Below are 20,381 nucleotides of genomic sequence, written 5' to 3'. Positions count from 1 at the left end.
TTTTTTCTTTCTTAGTGCTACTCCTCTGTGCTGCAACCATTTAATCCAATAATTCCCAGTAAGCACATATCCACATACAGGACTCATATTTCATATTTATTTAGAGTGGAGAGTGGCCCAAATAAGGCCCATGGTGGTTGAGGACACTGCAAAAAAAAAAAAAAAAAAGTCAAACCGGATTAGATTCTTCCCACTTTGTGACTATTCCAGCTCGTCTAAAGGGTGCCAGCTCTTGTGGGAGGACGTTAGCTGGAGGCTGTTGGCGAGCCCGGCCAGCCTATCTCCCGCCAGGCTGCTAATGTGGCCAAGGCCCATGCATGGGGCTGCAGCATGGGGGCTGGAGCCCACTCACAGAGGCCCTCGAGCTGGGCTGGATGGATGGATGGATGGAGATGAAGTGTTTGTGTGTGTATGTGTGTGTTAATGTGCATGTGTGTATGCTTACTAAAAACATTTTTTCATTGTTTGTGTGTGTGTGTGTGTGTGTGTGTGTGTGTGTGTGTGTGTGCATATGCTGTGGCATGGCCTGAGGGGGCTCACTGTAATGGCCACTCTACAGGGAGAAAGAGAGAAAATGATGAGACAGTAGGGAGGGTAGCTGGCTGACCAGCATATGTCCTTTGGCTCTCCACAGACTGACAGCCACACAATGAGAAACACACACACACACACACACAAACACAAACACACACGCACACACACACACACACACACACACACACACACACACACACACAGCAGGCAGAACACATGGGTATTCCTGGATTTCCTAAATGAGACTTATTAACAAACAAGAACATTAACATCACCTCCCTTCCCTCTTTTATTTCCTCTCATCCACATTCCACATATTTTGTGCATCTTACCTCTGTCCCTGTGCACCTTTTTGAGCTGTGCCAACAGACCTACACACACAGCACCAGTCACCCTCATGTGTTTACCTCCCTAAACAGTGATTTCCAACCAGGCAGATACAGTTCAGGGCAGAGACAGTTATCCAGTAATTAGTAGAGGTGAATCCTGCACTCGTCCAGCGAACAGCCGGGGCGGCGGGGCAGGGCAGTGCTCAGGTAGAGGTTAAGCCTCATTTATTAGGCCGGCCAGGTTTTAATTACAGTACATTTAAGGTACTGACAAGTGATGTCTGACTGATGGTGGTCATGCTGCTCAATGGGTGATGGGGAAAAAAACACCTTTATATTCATTTATAACCTCATAAAATCACCACCTGCTTCAGGATAATTAACACTGCACACATTTCAATGATGTGATTGCTATGCACATATATACAGTATATCTGGCAAACATTTTAATGTTGATTATTTGTTAATATGCACGATTTGAAACAATGAATTTCCCATCTGTGCTCACCTGAAAGGACCTCAAGATCCAGTTTAATTCAGCAGAAAAATACCGATAAGCCCAGACTATTTCCTTTGCTTGTCCTTTACATAACTCCAAACCTGTCCAGTAATCGTCTCGGACTGCTGAGCAAGGTGCAACCGTCACCGCACTCACTGGTCTGGAACAACAGGAAATGTGGCAGTGCTGTGCCTGAAAGCTTGGCTAAGACTGACATCAGCCATCACTGCAGCGCTGCAGCAGCTCATGAGCTTCAAAATCTCAGAGACAGCATGTCAGAAAGAGTGAAAAGTACAGGTATAGATAGACTCATTGTTTTATGCATGAATGCGTGACTATGTCTGACAAAATGCAGGTGTCTCGCCCTAAGAAACAAATAAAATACTAAAAGGTAGGTGATACAGCCATATGCAAAAGATAACATCAAGAAAACAGACATCTTTAGCTTTCTACTACACCCAGGACTGTTTTTATTCATGAGTCACATGTGCTATGAGCAAAACTTGTTGTGAGCATATGCTTCTAGTCTGTCATAACATATAGTTTTATTAGTTGACAAGTGCCTGCATGAACTGTCAGTCATCAACTTGAGTTTTTCCATTCCAGTGACAGCTATACATGGAGTCATGTTGTTGAAATTGTGCCAGAAAAGTGAAAAGTACCAGAGTGATGCTTCAGCTTGGTACAGAAACAATCCTGACACCTGACAGTGTTGACAGGGCGATTATGCAAAACTCCAGATTAGGTTTAATGTTAAGGTTTTTGAACAGCTGTCGTTTAATGAATTATTTCTACAATATCCAAGTATGTAGTTCAATATACATACAATATTTGTTCTTCAGTTTATGCAAATACAGTGTGGTCACAGTTAAGCAACTAAAACACATAGACTGTATAAAGATGGACGTAGTCTCCATGACGTCACCCATAGGTCTCAGAAGACTGGTTTTGAAGCTCAGAGTGGGCTTGAACTCTCCCGAGCTATCTGTATTTTACAACTATTTCCGTCACTGAATTTGTCTGCACAAACTAGCACAACATCATCAATGTCTTCCTAGAAAGACTGTTGGCATGAATGCAGCGTTATCCACTTATTTAAGCAACGTTTACCTCTGGATGATGACAGGCTTTTCACCCTGATGGAGCGTGAGCATTTGGAACAGCTGTAAGAGTTTGGCCTTGGTAAAAAAAAAAGATTTTAATTAAAAAAAAAAAAAAAAGGTTGCTTTTATAATGTAGCAAAAGCATATGGTAGATTCTTAGTGGTCTGTGAATTCATAACAGTTATGTTGTGCTAACTATGATTCACTTCCGTTGACAATGGGAGCTAAACCTGAACAATGTGCAAGTGTAAGGAACATCCTGAAATATTCACTCTGCTGCCTTTTCAACTGAGGCTGTGTACTCTGAACTCCATAGCAGTGGATAATGTGTGAGACCAGCTCAGTGGTCCATTAGATTATTAAGATGGAGTGTCTTTTGTTGGAGGCTACTACCACTGTACTGAGTAGCGTTATAAAGTGCCAGGTCAGCAGGGTTAATGGGCAAAAGCCGCGCTGAACGCTGTTATTTGACACAGGTTAGCTGGTTGTCAGTCACTCCTGGTTTTCTGTTGCCGGCAAACACATACAACATTTCCTCGTGGCGTAACACGCTTTTCATGTGTAAATCCTTCACTTTTACTGGTCCCCGGAGCCCTGCGGATTTTGTTTGAACACTGAGCTAATGTCTCACCGGTGACCCGCGTATGCACACGCTGCTCAGTCAGCAGCAGTGGTGGGTAAGACAAGCTCATAAAACCTCATAAACACACACGCACACACCCACACACACACACACACATGCACGTTCATGCTGCATAAATTATGTTAAACCCTTTATGTTGGCTCTGATGTGTCGTATGCAGTTTGCCTTCTCTCACACTCTGAGTACTTTGCATTCCCGCCTGTGTTCTGACTGACAGCAATCATCCTGCTCCTGAACAAACAATGTTTCTGATTTCTAATTTTGCCGCATTTACAAACCTGTACTTCTCAAGGCATTAATAAAAATCAGTTATCTCTGACCTTGGCGTTCTTCTCTGAATCCAACAGCTTCCCATTACTCTGAAAACAGCAGGCGATATTGCATAGTCATCCACTGCCGTAAAACAAAGCAAATAGACACGAGTAAACATACAGGCTGGCTAATGTGCTGTGATTAATTAGCCTCTCACTGTCTGTCTGATTGGGAAACAGATCTCAAGCTAATTATGAAAAGTATCTCATTAGCACGGAATCAGCGAGCTTCGTACAATGTGTAGGTGGAGAAGAATGAGCATTGCAATGTGTTTATTAACGAGAGAGATTGAGAGGGTTTTCATTTGAAAGGTGAAATATGTTGCGTGACTCGGAGCTGGAATAAATGTTTGGAAGTGAGATGAATTACATCATGAGTAGGGAGGATAAAGGTTAAGGCTACAGTCAGTTTATCCCTTTGTAAACGACAAGTTAGTGCAGAGCGCTTTGAAGTAAAAGATGCACGTGTTGACAAGGCAAATCAAACATTTTCTGTCTTGATAGGAAAAAATACATTTCCAAGACAGAATCTTTGCTTGATTTTCGTCAAGGGGGTTATTATTGCACCCATGTTTGTTTGTTTGTTTGTTTGTTTGTTTGTTTGTTTGTTTGTGTTTGGCAGCAAGATTGTGCAAAAAGTACAGAACTGATTTGCATCAAACTTGGTGGAGGGTGCTGGGCCAGGGAAGGACCCATACAATTTTTGTGCCAATCTGGTTAAAGCGACAGCTCCAGGAATATTTTCTTATCACTTTCCCTAACATTGTGAGATTTTTCAACACTTCCATCAGTTTCTCAGTAAAGAATATTTGGATCTTGATGTAAAAATTCAGATGTATTTATGGTGTTTAGATCTATGACTTTGCACAATTTGCAGATCCAGATGACAACCTGGATCTCACAGACGTGTGTAGGATTGTTTGGCCTTGGATGGGGTATGTGAACTACTGAGTGTCATTCCAGTCAGATTAAAGCTCAGCATGCATCAGTGAGCAAAAGTGTCACACATTATGCAAAAAGCCCCATATTGATCCAATATGAGCGGAGTCTAAAATGAACTCATCCCCTGTCAAACTGTATAAATGGAAACTACGAGTCACTTTTATCTAGGCCTATCACGGCTGAAAAAATATAGATGTGAAGTTAAAGAAGGAGCTTTCTGATGGGAGACCCTCTATGCCTTTTAAAAGTCATTTCATGAGCTGAATGAGAATTTGGAGGGGCCAGGGGGCTGCTTTTAATAAGGCAACAGTTTTTTTCCCTTTTTTTCAACAGGTGCTGCTGTCTCAATTCCCTCAAAATCCCCTACTTCAAAGCTGTTGCTTAAAACCATGATTAAAAAGTAACAGATTGAAATAATTTTGCAGAGAGATAGTCTATCTTAAAAAAAATCCTTTCCACCACAAGGCTGTCAGATTCCTTTAATCTGTCTGTGCTGTCTGTTCAGACATTCCTCCCACCACAAATCATCCTCTCCTTCCTCTTTTAGTCATTGTGCTTGTATTCTGACCTAGAACAAGGCCTCACTTTCCTTCCCCGCTTCCTACGCACTCTTTTTTAATCTTTGCTCAAATAATTTCCCCCTGTCAGATTTCATCCAGCTCTGGTGCATTCAGAGGTTAGAGTGACATCCTTTATCCTCCCTGAGACTCAGCACTGTCCACAGCAGATGCATCATTTTCCCACAGATGACAGCTCTTTCTTTGTGGAAGATTTCAGTCTAATTACAGCCATTTCTGGCGTATATGAGGGGCCGATAGTAAACAGATGGACAGAACAAAGTTTTTCCAAGATAAGGATTTAACTACTAACACAGGAAACCTGTAAATTCGATCTCAAGCACAGTGTTAATCAGTGATAATGTTAATTCATGCAAACTTATTTCTATACAGTTCTGAGCTGAAAAGTGCAGGCAGCATAATGACTGTCTTGCTTCTGGCATTCTGAGTGCCTTAGTCTTTGGCTTCAAGACAATGGAGCCATCACTCTGCCATTGTTCACATACTCATTTATTAATGAAGTGCTGAAATGCAATCTGCTTCCTCACTGAACCACACAGATGAGGGAAATAGTCTTTGTAATGAGATTTTTTTTTCCAGGCTTTTAGCTTTTTTGTCTTTTGATGAGTTACAGAACTGGCAGAGGGGAGCAAGTGGAGTCAGTGCCGCGACTTACCCTTTTGTTCTTTCAAAAGGAAGCGAAAAGGAACACGTGTTAGGTTCTCTTGAATGCCATTAAGCAGAATTTCCAGTCAACTACCTCCTCATCCCACTGAGAAGCAGAGATGCTTGACTGATGTGGTTGCTTTCAAACCAAGGCTTTCAATTGCTGCTGAAATCACAAACTGATTTTGGGGGCTTTGTCCTTCATGTACTTCAAATCTGAAGTGCATTTACTTCTGTTTGACTGAAATTCTGCTATACGAGCAATATTGTCATGTTGTTGATCTGTACTTTGATCTTGCAGATGTTCCAAGTTTTTCTACTCAAGCCCTTCCATACACTCTCAACAGTATCATTATTGGTACTAATTCACTGTTCCTCTCATTATTGCTACTAGTATAATTAGGTTTAGTAGTATATCAACTGCTGGTAAGTCACAATATTGGATGTCAGTTTCTCAGTCTTCTCTGTGGCTGCTGAGCTGAAAGCTACGTTAGCTAAGATGAGCTAAAGTAATGTCACAGACAGGAAGAACAAGCTGCTGCTGAGCAATGACTGTTGGAAGATCCCGATTAAGTTGAATGAGATATGAATGTGATTTTTTTTTAAAGGATATGACTAAAGGATTCTGACTATTATTTGCTTTTTGCTAGCTAATAGCTGTCAGCTAGTGCCCCACTGTTAGCTAGCTAAAAGCTATGTGGCAGATGGTGCTAGATTTTTTTATTGCCAGATTTATCGCTCTGTTGGTATCCTCCCATCAAAACTGAATGGCGTTTTTGGTGAGTGGTGTTTTTCTAACAAACCATATATACCAGTTTGCAATGCATGTTTATCAGGCAACAGCCAGCAATTTAATTTTGTAATTTGAAATAACTCATGAAATAAATGTTGATAGAGTTAGTAAAATTTAAAACTGAGAAACCTGCTAACAATATTGATTCTTATGGGAGACAACTGGGTGTAGGAAAATGTTCTGTTTCAAGGGGGAAATTACTGTAATGGCGTCCTGTAGCTCAAACCTGTACAATAAATATTTTTGCATCTGTATCCTACACCTCTGTTCAGTGAATTAACACAGAAAGTAATTGTCATAAAAGTGGGACCTTTGAATTTCATGTTCCATTACGTGAGAACTATAATATAATCACAGGAACATAAGGTGTGAAACTAGCACTTACATTATGTTTGATTATCACTGTCGCTGCATTTCTTTGCATAATACATTGACGTATGTGATCAGGAAGTGTCAGTAGCTCATAGTTCACGTTTGACAAAACCAGTGACGGTGAATATTTGCCGTTGGTGTTTGTTGAAATTTGTATTCAAGCCTCAAGGCCTGCAATTACACTGTCAACAAACTGTCTCGAGCGCTCCTCCGGGAGGCGAACATACAAGGACGAGACCAAAGGTCTGCTCTGAGTCGTCACAGTCTGATAGAGAGAAGGATGTTGTTTCAAAGACTCTCCACCGAAGTTCAACTCTCGAAAGAAGCACTCCATGAGAGTGATCCATGTTTTAGCAGTTTGTCAATATCACATTCATCACTTGCCAGTACATCACTGCTGCGCTTCAAAGAGTTCAGCTCCGCTTTTGATATACAACTTAAAATTTCGAGGTTCATCCTGTCTACCCTTGAATACTTGTGTTTTTCATTGCGATATCTCTGATCTGGCTACCAGTCCTATCTCCAAATCATTCCCTCTGACTTTCACTGCTCTTTCTGCCTGTTTTCCAAGGAGGACCTCCCTTTCTCTTTGAAATTTGACAGTTTCCTCTCCACTTGAACCCCCCCCTCTCTTTTTTCATCTTGCTATCATTCCATCACCTACTTTTTCTCTGCCTCCTCTTTGGAGCTGGAGAGAGATGCACCGGACACACACACACACACACTTTAGCCAATATATGAGACACTGCTCTGGAAACAACTTCATGAAAAACTTCAACCAGATCTGTTTAGACTCAGACAAACACACTTGTAGGCTTTTGATTTTCTGTGAAGGAACATTCAAGATCAGCATTCAACACAGCAACACAGTCAATCTCCACGCCTCTCCTTCATTTACCTTGGCTGTAGTTTATTAATCCCTTACTCTTTCATTCCCTTTAGACTTTTACTGAATGGGTACAGTCTTCATACAAGGGCAAGAAATTGTCTGTCACACTGAATAAAAAAGCAATGAACTGCCGTTATTAAACATCACCCAGGAGAGCATGGAGAAATGAATGAAAATCTCCTTTTGATAGAAACAGTCAGAGCTTTAAATTTAATACTAATCCCGCGCCCACATCCATGTAGTTAATTCTGGGATTGCCTTGGACCTGTAGCTCTGTATTTCAGAGCGCAAAGGTTATTAAAACATCATTCCACCAAATGTCTCGCAGCCTTAATCACCTGACAGTGAAATCACCGCAGAAATCATCCACTCCTTTCTCCGCTGTTATATATCGAACGGATAGCACTAATTTTTCAAAGTGAGATGAGGCATTGTGGGATTTGTGCATCCACGACAACCTGGGGGATTCGCAGTGATGCTCGTGATCAGAGGCCCGCTTTAGCCTCATTGGGCTCAAGCTTGCTATCTCCACACCGGTGTTTCATCTTTTATTCTTTTCTTCACATGTCATTATGGATAATATGATTTCCACATGTTTTCTCAATTAACTGAGAGAAGGCTGGATGGGGTGGGTGAGTGGAGGTGTGGATGGGTGCACCGGGAGGAAAAAGGACTGCTGAAAGAAAATACTTATGATAAATTGCAAAAACATGAAGTAACTTCATTTAATAGATTGCGATTTAACAATCCTTCATTGTAACCGGCTGCATGTGGAAAGGAGGCGGTGGAAGTTATATGTGAGGCAGGTTTCTCCTGTCTGCATTAAAATGAAACACGTGCACTGACTTGACACTTAACGCTTGCTTAGTAATTGATGGCGGTCCTCTAGCAAACATGGAAAAATGGATGTTTTAAATAAACAAAGATTACACAAAAACATGACAGGGAAGCGACAGGGATAATTAATAGCCTTGGATCACTCCAGATGACAATATCCAGGAGGCTGCACATGAAGGTTATTTACCTGAAAGGAGAATACATTAAATGCATTAGGTTTTTATTGCATGAGCTGATTTCGGTCTCGCAAACACAGACTCACACACATTAATGAATGCTTCTGGCTCCTTCTCCCTCAGAGAAAACACGACCACTACAACTCCATGGAATATTCATGTATTATGAGTATTATATTAATCCTCATGAATTACAGTGTGTTCCTGTGGTAGCTGACGTCAGACACTCATGCATGTGCGCTCCCAATCTTCAAAAAACAAAAAAAACAAAGCCATTAGATTTGTGCTAGGCAGAGAAAACGTGTTCCTCTAAACGTGGCTGAGTTTTGAGTGCAGAAGAAAATATAGTTATATGACAGAATGGGAACAACAAGAGCCTCCAGGGGGGAGGCTCCATCCCTATAGTCATAGAGGTTTTAAAAAGGTACAAACAAGACGAGTCGCATGAGTATTGAAGGGCCTGGTTGAGATGGGGGTAATTGGGTATAGAGAGAGAAAGAGATGAGGCAGAGAATGAAAATGACAAGACAGAAAGTAGTCTCTCTCTTTTTTTCTTTTTACCTCTTCCAGCTGGTATATATATTCTTGTAAGTGGCATGTCGCAGGACCCCGCTGTGAGACGCTTGCAAAATTACTGAAAATTAAGTGTACAAGATTGGCCACCAAAATCCAATCTGCTCCCAGCCTCAGTCATTTTGTAAAGTTGACGATGCCTGGGAACTTGTGACAGTCCAATTAAGGACATTTGCATATCGGGAGGCTTAAATTATTGTCATCCGCTGGAGCATAAAATGGAGGTGCAACTCAGGAGGAGATAGTGGTGATCTGCACTCGTACTCCATGGAGGAGTATGTGTGTGTTGGGGGGGGGGGGGGGGGGGGCTTTTGGTAGCTTACATGCAATGTAAATATTCCCTACACTCATTCCCTGACTCATCTGTCTTCCTGTATTGTCCGCTCCTATCTTTCTCTTCTAATACTTTCATCCCCTGTTCCATTTAAGGTCTCTGCTTTCTTCTCTACAGCTTCCTTGTCTTTCTCCCTCTTTATAATCTCTCGCTCCACTGGCTGTACTCATGCCCTCAGTTTTTTTTTGAAGGAGCTCACCATTTAGCAAATGTAAATTATCTCTAGATAAACGGACGGGGCGCATGGGTGTTGATGGTACTTGTAAAAATCCTCCATTACCAAGAGTAAAAGTAGATCTTTTCCAGCATCGCACGGTGAACTCTCCCTTTTATCTGTCTCACTCTTCTCCCATCTTTGCCTGAGGCATGTGCATGGTCTTGGCCTTATGTCATGGAGGCACAAGCAACAGGAGGCACAGCGCATGTGAAGGTATCTGTCAGGCGAGAGACAGAAGCGAGGTCTTACAAGGAATGACTGCAGGCTGCACGTTCAGAGGCCATATAAGACGTAGAGTGTTGATATCCATAAGAAGATATGTCTTCTGTCTGTCTCTTGTCTTTGCATCAGCGTGCCAAGCCGCCCTCGCTTCTCTCTTATCAGCGTATATGTGTCAGACCCAGCTTGCAGGTGTTTACATCACATTCAAACAGATTCTACCTGCATGCTATAGTGAAGCTTTCGGTGACATGCCGAGTCTAGACGGAGATTCAGAGTTATAGTTTTGCAGGGGAGTAGGACATGGATCGGTCCTATGTCGGAAGGAGCAACGCAAGGTGGCTTAGTGGAGAGGAGAGACTAATCAGCCGGTGTTCTGCACCAGTTCTGATATTCGGCATAGTATTTCGGGTGGGCGTGCCGTCTAGAATACGATCGTATCTGATGTAGGATTAGCCGTCTTGCTTGAGGTAGTGCACTTCGGGGATGGTAAGAGGTGTAGGAGAAGCGTGAACAACAGCTTAGTTGTATAGACGAGTATGGCACACTGACCGGGGAGGTATTGTGAGGACATATATATATATATATATATAAGCGGCGCATATAGGGTCCTCGAAGATCTAGAACGGGAGGAAGTGCTTATTTGCTAGCATAATCGATTATATCGTGATAATACGTGATGAGCAGCGACTATCATCATCGAGGATGATATAGATCACATCGCCACGAAGCACTACGCTCCGGCCGTCGTGGTAATTCGATAGCTTCATCAGGTTGCGGGCATAGGATTCCCATGCGATACTTTTCTGGCGAGGGATCCATCAACGCTATTGGTAGGAGGAGGAAGGTGAGAAACTGCCTCAGCCTTGTAGAGAGTAGAATTATGCAGCTGCGCACGACACGAGCGAGTCGACAATGGGTGAGGGCATTGATTCCATAGTGATTGAGAGACGGAATATACGTTTATCCGCGAGATAGTATCGATCATTGTATAAGGTGTTTTACCGACGACATGCTGGATACACTCACAGTAGTATTCGCGGAGGATTTTGATGTGATGCTGCGATCCAATCTGCGAGGAGTCGATATCGTATACAATCGGTCATTCATGTAGAATGTAAGGGTGCGAGTTGATCAGGTTAGACAAGCCTAATGGCTCGCTGAGCCAGTGTATGTCGAGAATAACATCAAGTACTGCCAGCCCGAAGCTCAGAGAGACCTGGTTGGCCCCGAGGGAAGAGAGTGGTGAAAGAGGAAAGAACCTTGTGTAAAGGTCAGGCATTGATGCCACAGCTCTTTTTAATTGACTAGGATAGCCGGGCCAGCTTTTCGTTCTCCATCTCTCTGTGGTTATCGCACCGCGGTGGTGTTGTTACCTAGTCTGGGTCGTCTGTACTGACAGGTCGACGCGACGCTCTCCGGTCGCATCCGGGGAGGCCAGGTGCAAACTCGTTGTCTCTTAACCCCAGCAAGTGTCACCTGGGTGCTTCCCTCAGTACTGCTCCGCAGTAGTCGACTCGGCGCACTTATTCTTAAGCGTTTACCGTATGTCGCAAGCCGGTCACTCGACAGAGCTTGCCCCGCAATTGCACAAGCCATTCCTGTGAGGCAGATGTTGAGAAGAAAAGCTGTGAATTAAAAAGAGCTGTGCCCAATATATTAACAAGGTTGTGCTCTTGTTCAAACTCTGCTTCCCCTGGGCACAGCTGGTCTGGTGGGAGGATTGAGGGGTGTTTCGATCTACATGCGCAGCCGACAGTTTGGTGGCTTTCTCACTGCTTTCACCCACCTCGACCTATAGGATGGAAAAAATCTCGGTTTAATTTAGAGTGAAAAACCTGTGTTAACCTTTAATATAGTCTGCCACGCTTGGTGAGAGCACCGCGTCAGAGTTCCAGCCTAAAGTTATCATCAGCATGACCTGTCCTTGCCCCTCCCTTCCTTACTGATGTGTCAGAGGAGGCCCTGTCTTGTCACAAACCAACAAAAATAGTTCATTACAATCACTCACTCACTATCTCACTCCTCTTTCGTGTCTCAAAGCGTAACAAAGGAAGAAAACACTACTGCGTGTACACCACCTTCCAGGTAGCGAGTATTGTGGTAATGAGTCAATCCTGTGAGTAGGCATCACCTTCGGAAGAAAATACTGATGAACAATATCTTGGTTCAGAACGATTAGGAAAGCGGATACCAGCACATCATATTGGTTGATATGGGATACATGACATTTGTCCTTTATGGGATGAGATGAGTATTTATTTTAGGTATGAAAGACTATCCAAGTCGCTCAATAAATCCTGTAGCTGCCAAGCGGTGACGCTGTCATGTTTGATCAATATGACCAGTACTCCCATGCTACTTCTGCTGGTTCCATGAGCTGCAGAGACTGCTGGGGCTTAGGAGGAATGACCTGCTGGCCCTTCCGTGGTCACACAGCTGAACCGAGAGATAGTCTACTGCAAATATCTCTGCGGGAGAGGGAGGGAGGAGTCTGAGGAGGGAAATAGGGGTGATGGATGTGACGATGGGTAGATAACAATGAAAGTGAGGTGAAAAATCGGAAGGGCAGCAAAGATGTTGGTAAGCAGGGATGAGGTGTAACAACAAGTAACAGAGTGAGAGGACTGGGAGATAAGGGTGGTAAAGGAGAATATGAGGAGTAAAGGGTATGCTGAGCTGGAGGAAGTCACACATGATTTTCAGGGAAGGTAGGTGGCTGGCTGTGTGTTACTCGGAATCAAAGAGGAGCAGACTAGACGAAGTACTCCTTCTTTATTCTACAGCAATGAAGGTCTGGCCATTTACTGCCATAGTTGAATCTTTTGTATTTGTCGGATAAGATCCCCAGGAAAAGTACCAAACCAACAACATCGACTTCCGTCTGTCTTCTTCTAATATTTTCTCTCCGCTTCCCTAACCGTCTGTCTGTGACGTCTCAACCTCACCAGTTGCTTCCTACTTGTGAAGAAATAATCTGTTATTAAAGGTCACATAATGTACAAGTTAAAAAAAAGAGTAAAGAGTAACGCATGTGTGCAGGGACATTTTCGCACCGTGGATTAACTAGCACGCATTTGGTGCTTTACTGAGTATCTTACAGCTGCGAAACTACAGTTCTCTTCAGATATTTCATAATAAACAAGAAGCCATGTCACCTAATGTGCAAACAGTGTTGTGTTCTTTGTATGAGATAGTTTTAAAGTGTAAACACTGGAAGCTAGAGGAGATAGTGCGACTTTGGGCTTCCCTACAGAGAGACGCTATGCATTATGAGATCTATTAGGTCGCAGCCGGTGAATCATGCGTGCGTTGTACTGGTTGAATGCCGACTCTGCAGTGACATTCTCAGTCTTCTGCGTTCATTGGTGTCGATTGGGAGTTGTCTTCGTCTGTTAACGCCTCAGCCAGATTATGGACGAATCGATGCTGGTTTCAATGAGAGATCAACGAGAGAGACCAACAGACAGTTTGTAATGTGTATTGTCCTACACATAGAACCTTGTGTTAGGTGATTGTTATAGTTCGATGGTAAGAAACTGATGAAAGAAGCATTCTATCCAGATGAAACATAACCGAATAACACCAAAGTTGCCATGGTGACAAAGTGTAATGTATTTGTTTTAACGCTTTTCCACTGTGTTGCAGACGCGGTATAGACCTTTTTTTGTCTTTCTGAAATGGCTGCTGAAATTATCATAGTCAGTGCATGAAATGTAACCAGCAGCTATTCTAATACGCCTGAAATTTTCCACATCACTACATCAGTTGTATGTGTATGAGAATCTAACAGCTTTGGGAAGAGGGCATGAAATCTCTGGGATGGCGAGTAATTATTGGAGAGACTTGACCAAGACAAATTTTGTATTCATTAGCAATGGGGGGGGGGGGGGGGGGGTTTTGCATCACGGCTACTAGAAAGAGAAGGCGGATGTCTTTCATGTGCATATTCACCCCTTTTTCGTTAATTGGCCTTTCATGTAATAATATAGATAACCTCTCATGCGATATGGTAATTTGAGTCATGATATGTTAGTATATAGTAATTCAGAACATTTAACAGACATTGCCTAGATGACATTTCTTATCTTTGTTTTCTCGCCAGTGTTGACACTAATTTTTAAGGCAACATTTGTCCTGCCATTCTAGGATGCCCACTGATTGTCGCGAGTTGAATGACATTAAGCGCTGAATTTGGAGTCATGAAAGTCCATGATGAATTTCTAGAACAGCTAGTCCATATTTTTTATGAGGCCCGGGGCAAAAATAATTATAAACTGTACTGAGATTATTCCACAATCAGTGGGGAGAAGACGTGCTTCCTGGTGATAGAACGGCTTATATCTGAGGAGTATGGTTCTGCTGTAAGTTTAGTGCTCCATTAATTTGTCTTGTTTCTGACTTACAACTAGTTGACATTCAAGTGGGAGTCAGACCTAGCATCGATTATAGAGAGAGTGTAATTGGGGTTGGGGTAGGGTTTTGTTTTAATAGCTCTACACAGGTGTCAGACGCAAGCAGGTTCTGTGTAAATATATCTGCATCAGATATTAGCTCTACTAGACAGTAGTTACTGTAGTGTTTCAGTATCACTGGCAGGAGAAATTATTCTTATAAATCAGTGACATATGGAAAAAAAATAGTTAAAGAGTAATGGTTAGGAGAAAATGGTGGGAAGTATTCAATTATCAGATTACAAAGTAGAATGGAGTTTTTACAATATCAGATCACCTATATACTGTGGTCGGGCGAACATAGTTAATCAAGGACTATTGTGTAAATTTTCTATGCTGATGAACATGGTGTGTGTTTCCACAGGACACAAGTGGTGGTGGTTGTCGCTTGATCAAAGGGCTTTGGGCCACTCATCGTTTGCGATTTAAAAGTCGAAGAGGTTTAATAACGTTCTCTGTGCAGGTTTGACAAGATGGGCCGAGGCTCGATTTGGTTGCATGCTAACTTTAAGAAAAGACATACAGAGACAAGAGTTAACAATTGGATGTTGCTTTTCCACTCTACTGCAGACAGCTCTTGGTGAGTAAAGAGATGAATGTGTTGATGCTTGACGTGAGAGTGTTTCTTATTTGTACTGGGTAAGTAAAACAGCCGTTAATAGCAATGATCAGTATGGGCAATAGCGCAAAACTTTACTACTTGTATACTAGTTGTAGTGTTGGTCAGTCTTGGGTGTTCATGTGAAGGATGATGTTTTTAGCTGCCTTCATATACTTGATTAGGGGTAATTGAATAACCGTAAATGATTCTTAAGCACATTTTTGGTGTTTTCGCATACAGTCATATTCAGATTGGATCCAACTTTCTCGATCCTGAAGATTTGTTGGTTGTGTGATGTTCTGGCGCGGCGTGCATGTTTTTTCAGCTTACATGGTGCAATAATGAGGCCGTCATGTTTGTCAACATCTCATTCCGGTCATCACAGCTTCGCAGTACTCTCCGGAACCCCAGTCTTTGGGAGAACAGATACAGCTGGGCCACAGTGATCAGGAACCTGCAAGGCAACACACACACACAACAAAACATACACGCTCACTCGTCAGAACTGTTAATTCACATCAAATTTTCAATGCAAGCCTGAATGGTTTTTGACACTGTTATATTTTTGTGTTTCGAATTTTACATCATTGGGCGTGCTGCTTTGTGATTTTTCAGTAACTGCTGTTTGTATTATTTTCCTGTATGTTTTTGTATTTTACACAGAAGATTTAATCGTGTCTCGGGGCAGGAGGATATTAAACCTTCCCTGGGGAAACAGCTACTAAATATTTCGTTTTTCACTAGGAAACCAATCCCACCCACACTTTAAGACTTCTCTCCTCGCCATCGGTGTCCTGCTTCTCCTCTCTTCCAAGGGGGCAGCACAGGGATTAATTCAGGTATTAAGATTGGTAGACGGGGAACAAACCTACTGCTGTTTTTCCTTTATTTTTTTTTTAATCCAAAGCTTATATACCCTGAGGTTCCAGCAACTATGTTTAAGTTCCCAATTTCTATTCAACATACAGCAGGATTACAAGGAAGACTCTATGAGAGGTGGAGGCAGACAATGAGGACAGCCGAGTGAGGAGCGGGAGAGGCAAAGTAAAAACAGATAAGAGAGAGTGTGACGAAGAGGGGAGATTGTTCTGGTGTCTGGAATGTAGTGGAGCGCGGAGAATTACACATGCTCATTTTCCCTTTTCAACGCCCTGCTCGGCTCTGCAGAGCTGGAATCCGCTGGCAATCGGCCTCTTCTGTGGATTCACGCTACGCAACACGAGGGATTTCTGTTTGTATGATACATACGAATGCAGTGAGCACATGGATGAACTTGCACTGTGAACATATCCTTACATACAGTGAGCTAAGGACAGTAAACAGCTACATTGGAGCTGCAACACAGTCACCTTTAATCATTGATTTTCTTTTTCTATTCATCATCAATTGTTTCCATCTATCAAAATGGTTCAAAATAATATGTGAAAAGATGACAGCTGCAGGTTGTTGTATAGCTAACGCAACCAAAGGATTTGCACTTAACTGTTACATGAACATGAGAAGAGCAGCAAGACATCGATAATTTGAGAGGGTGGAAAACCAATGGAACGTTGGGTCTTCCTGTTATGATACATGATGTAAACGATGATTAATCACTACATTTGTTTTTTGGAGGTGAATTACTGGAATGATAATACGATTTATTGTGTTCGCAAAGAATTTGGATGCTATACAGCTGACGGACGGTCGTGTCATGAACTCGTTCTGTATATACATTAAGTGTTTTGTTTAATCTTGTTTGGGTAAAGACGACAACACAACAGGAAGATTATTATTTTAAATCAAAAAGAGCGGCGCGTTAACCTTGCGACGGAGCACAAAACAGTTTGTTCAGAGTGGAAATTTGACGATCATCTTGTAAGATTCTGTGTTGAAAGCATATCAGTCTAATTGCTTGGCACTATGAACTATGACGGCGGGAAATTGTAGAAAGTATAAAGAGAATATACAGAGACAGTGGAGTAGATAAGGCTATCCTCGACGCTGTTTAGTAAGTAAATTTGGTGAATATGAGATTAGTGAAAAATATTTCATCCTATTTTATTATGATAATGGTAATTCTGTATTTTTTCCATAAAAGCAGTATTTTTAGTTGCAGCAAAGATCAAAGCAGTTTGAAATTAGTAACACCTTTTGACGTTGTGGCAATTCAATAGTAGACCACCAGGGAGCTGCAGAAATAGGAATCATTTAGGGAAAATAAAATCCAATATATATGTTCAGTTCAGTTATAGCCAGACTTTTCAAGACCTGTTTGACGATATAAGCAGAACTGGATCTTACCCACAGAAATAGTTAGCAGTATGAACAAAGATTATGAAGACCGACTAAACACGAACCGTGGTGAACATGTGCCTGTTGTGTTTACGGTTAAATAATAGTATCACAGACTATCTTGATCAATCACAAGGAAAAGGCAAAAGCTGAGATTCAGCTCAATGTGACATGTTCGTGGTGCATGTAGTGTATCGTGTCAAGAGTTTGTTACATTTAGGTGAAGGATCTGAATTAACTAGTTGTAATGAGGAAAGGTGAAAGTTTACAGAAAATTGCCTCCATTTTCTGTGCCTTTAGGGAGAAAGACATCCTTGTGATGATGCTTCAGATAAAGGACATAAAATCATAAAGGGACATAAAACCTCTGAGGAGGACAAATAAACAAAATCTATAAAAATATACCAGGGTGCATTGTGGGATCGCGCTCTCTATACTGCGTGCAAGCGTCTATGAAGATAATTGCATTGTGGAGAGTGGCATTTCTTCAGCCTGACAAAAGAGAGGATGCATTAAGTTTCTGATCTGAGTGGAGGGTAATACGTATATGTATATCATCTTATGTATTGGTATCTCGTTCGATGATAAAACTCGATTTATGATAAAACAGCTGTGCTGAGATTGTGACTTGGTGAAGATCTTGGGACTAACTTTCTGCAATATTTCTATGAAATGAACAATATTTTTCTTGTGTATATAGTAAATTTGAAAATGTCAATCTTGACAACCTAATAGGTGAGCTTTTATAAAAATGCAGCCTTGTATAAACTAAAAAAAAAAAATATAAAAAAAGTGTCCTACCGCACCTCCCCACTCTTTTCGCTACTGGCACCATGAGCGCCGTCTTGAGGTCTCACAAAGCTCCTTGCTACTGGGCATACGGCTCATCGTCACAGGACCTGGGGATACTGGCACAGCTTCCCGAACCAGCGCCTCCTCGCAGATGCACCGTCCACCATGAACAGCTTAACCGTGACACTGGCGGTGAGGCCAGAACCAGGGCGCTTCATTTAAAGGAGACAGAATATGGGAGCAGGACCGAAGAGGAAAATAGCACGGGAATAGAGGAAAAAAACATAAAATAAATAAAGCATTTAAAGATACAGCGAAAAGCCAAGGAGATTGCAGCTGGAGAGCAAAAAGCATAGCAATAAAGGAATATAAACACGCAGAAGAGCTGACAGTGCAGACATTAACCATTGAGCCGATAATAGGCAGTAACACGGAAGACAGACTCGGAAGACGAAGAGAGACACCAGCAGGGCTTAATTGTACATGGGACATAAAGGAAACTGTCATCACTGGTTCTCTGTCCTGTCCGCTTAATAAAATCTCAGCACTTCAGAGAGAGGGAGATGAAAAACAACAGAAGAGGCAAGCCGAGACTAAAAAAAACACAACATGCACCCACACAATGAAACCAGGGTGACGATTTTAATTGGCTGAAAAGAGGTCAGTTTGGTACTTCCGGCGTGCCTTAATGGCTGACAGCATCACTGTGATTTTACCAAAGCACTATCACACTCATGCCTCCTTCATCTCCAACAGGACCCATGCCAGAGCAAACTCACCAACATTTGCTCACTTCAGATATAAATCAAGACCATCATGCTAGAGGCAAGCAGCACCATTGATTGATTCCGTGCCTTTATGTTTCACATCATGGTAACAGATGCAGGTTTGACAGAAGGTTGTAATATGCAAAGCATATTTCATCATTCTCCATCATTGTTAAACTCCATATTGGTGCTGCGGAAGTTGTTTGATGTAGGGGTGGCTTATTGATTCAATCAGAGCAGCCGTTTCGAGGCTTCAATTTTTGATTCTTTCGATGCTGAGATTTCAACGCCTCGCACATCAGTCCCAAGACCAATATGAGCACATGAATATGTATGAACTGTTAAAAGTTACTTACCTGATTAAAGTCTTTTTCAAGCCCTCATAATTCAAAGAACATTTTCAAAATAGCAGATGTGATGCCGGTGTGCTGAGCATACTTGGTCAGTCTTTCAAAGAAAGAAACAAAAAGAGTCTGCAGCCACACTATCACTTCTATTTTGGATATTTCTTTCTGAATCTTACTACAGTTTCTTTGTGTAAAGAGAAGTTTGGCATTGTCGTTGGAACGTGCGCTTATATTGCTTTGTTACCTAAGAGTTACGTTGAAAAACAATAGATACCTAGCTCTGATATCTGTTTGCATTAATCATGAGCAGATCAGTTAACTTGGCTTTGAGAATCAAAGCACGTGGGAAACATGCTAAATGACTCATGTCACACTAAGGTTAGAAAAAAAAACAGCCTGCCACCGATTACCTCAAAGCACACGAATTAACATAGAGTTAACCTGAAGCCATTTTCCCCTGCTTCCACCACCATCATACACTATGCATAAGCAAGCTAATTAAGAATAACACGAAGAGCAAATGGACAAACACACAAGCTAAATTCAGAATACTATCTTCATCAATTTGACGTCGAAAAAAACGCCTGCAAATACTCCCAACACATACCAAATCATCCAACGCTCGCAAATACTTCAATCTGGCTGTGGCACGCTACACATCGAGCTTTCATTCTGTCCGGGTGGTGAAAAAACTTTTTTTTTTTTTTGGGAAAAGTCACAGTGCAATCGACGCAAAGCTTAAGCATTAGGGACTAATTAGCTCGGATTTATATGTAAGTTAGGCTTAGATGTATTCTCGAGTCATTCATTGCGTCGAATGTCTCCCTGCACCCGAGTCCATCACTTTTTAGTGTCCCCTGGAAACATTTCACTTGCATCCGTGCTACTTGCACGCATGTTTGTATTTGGTCTGTGGTGTTGAGTATTTGCAGCACATACTGTATGTTGTCAATTGATGAAGGTGTTTTCCTGAAGTGGTTATGTGTTTTGTCTTAAGTTTGCAGTGGCGTTTGAGCCTCGGGGCGGACCGTATCGATGGGTTCCTGGTAGTAGACTCACAGAGGCAACAGATTATTGAGAGGGGTATTCTCATATAACTATTTCAGCAAGAAATAGCAAACAAGCAATATTTGAATAATGGTTGAACTTATC

General features: G+C 42.0%; 1 protein-coding gene across 1 annotated transcript in view; it reads left to right on the top strand.

The window, feature by feature from the left end:
* clstn2 (calsyntenin 2) overlaps nt 1–20,381 on the top strand; it is a 184,231-nt gene that overhangs the window by 7,822 nt on the left and 156,028 nt on the right. The gene's annotated exons all lie outside the window — the stretch shown is intronic.

Source organism: Seriola dumerili, unplaced genomic scaffold (genome assembly GCF_002260705.1).
Source record: "Seriola dumerili isolate Sdu_G_001 unplaced genomic scaffold, Sdu_1.0 BDQW01000337.1, whole genome shotgun sequence".
Classification (NCBI taxonomy): Eukaryota; Metazoa; Chordata; class Actinopteri; order Carangiformes; family Carangidae; genus Seriola; species Seriola dumerili.
Note: the sequence above shows the minus strand (reverse complement) of the source record. Positions and strands in the feature narration are given on the sequence as shown.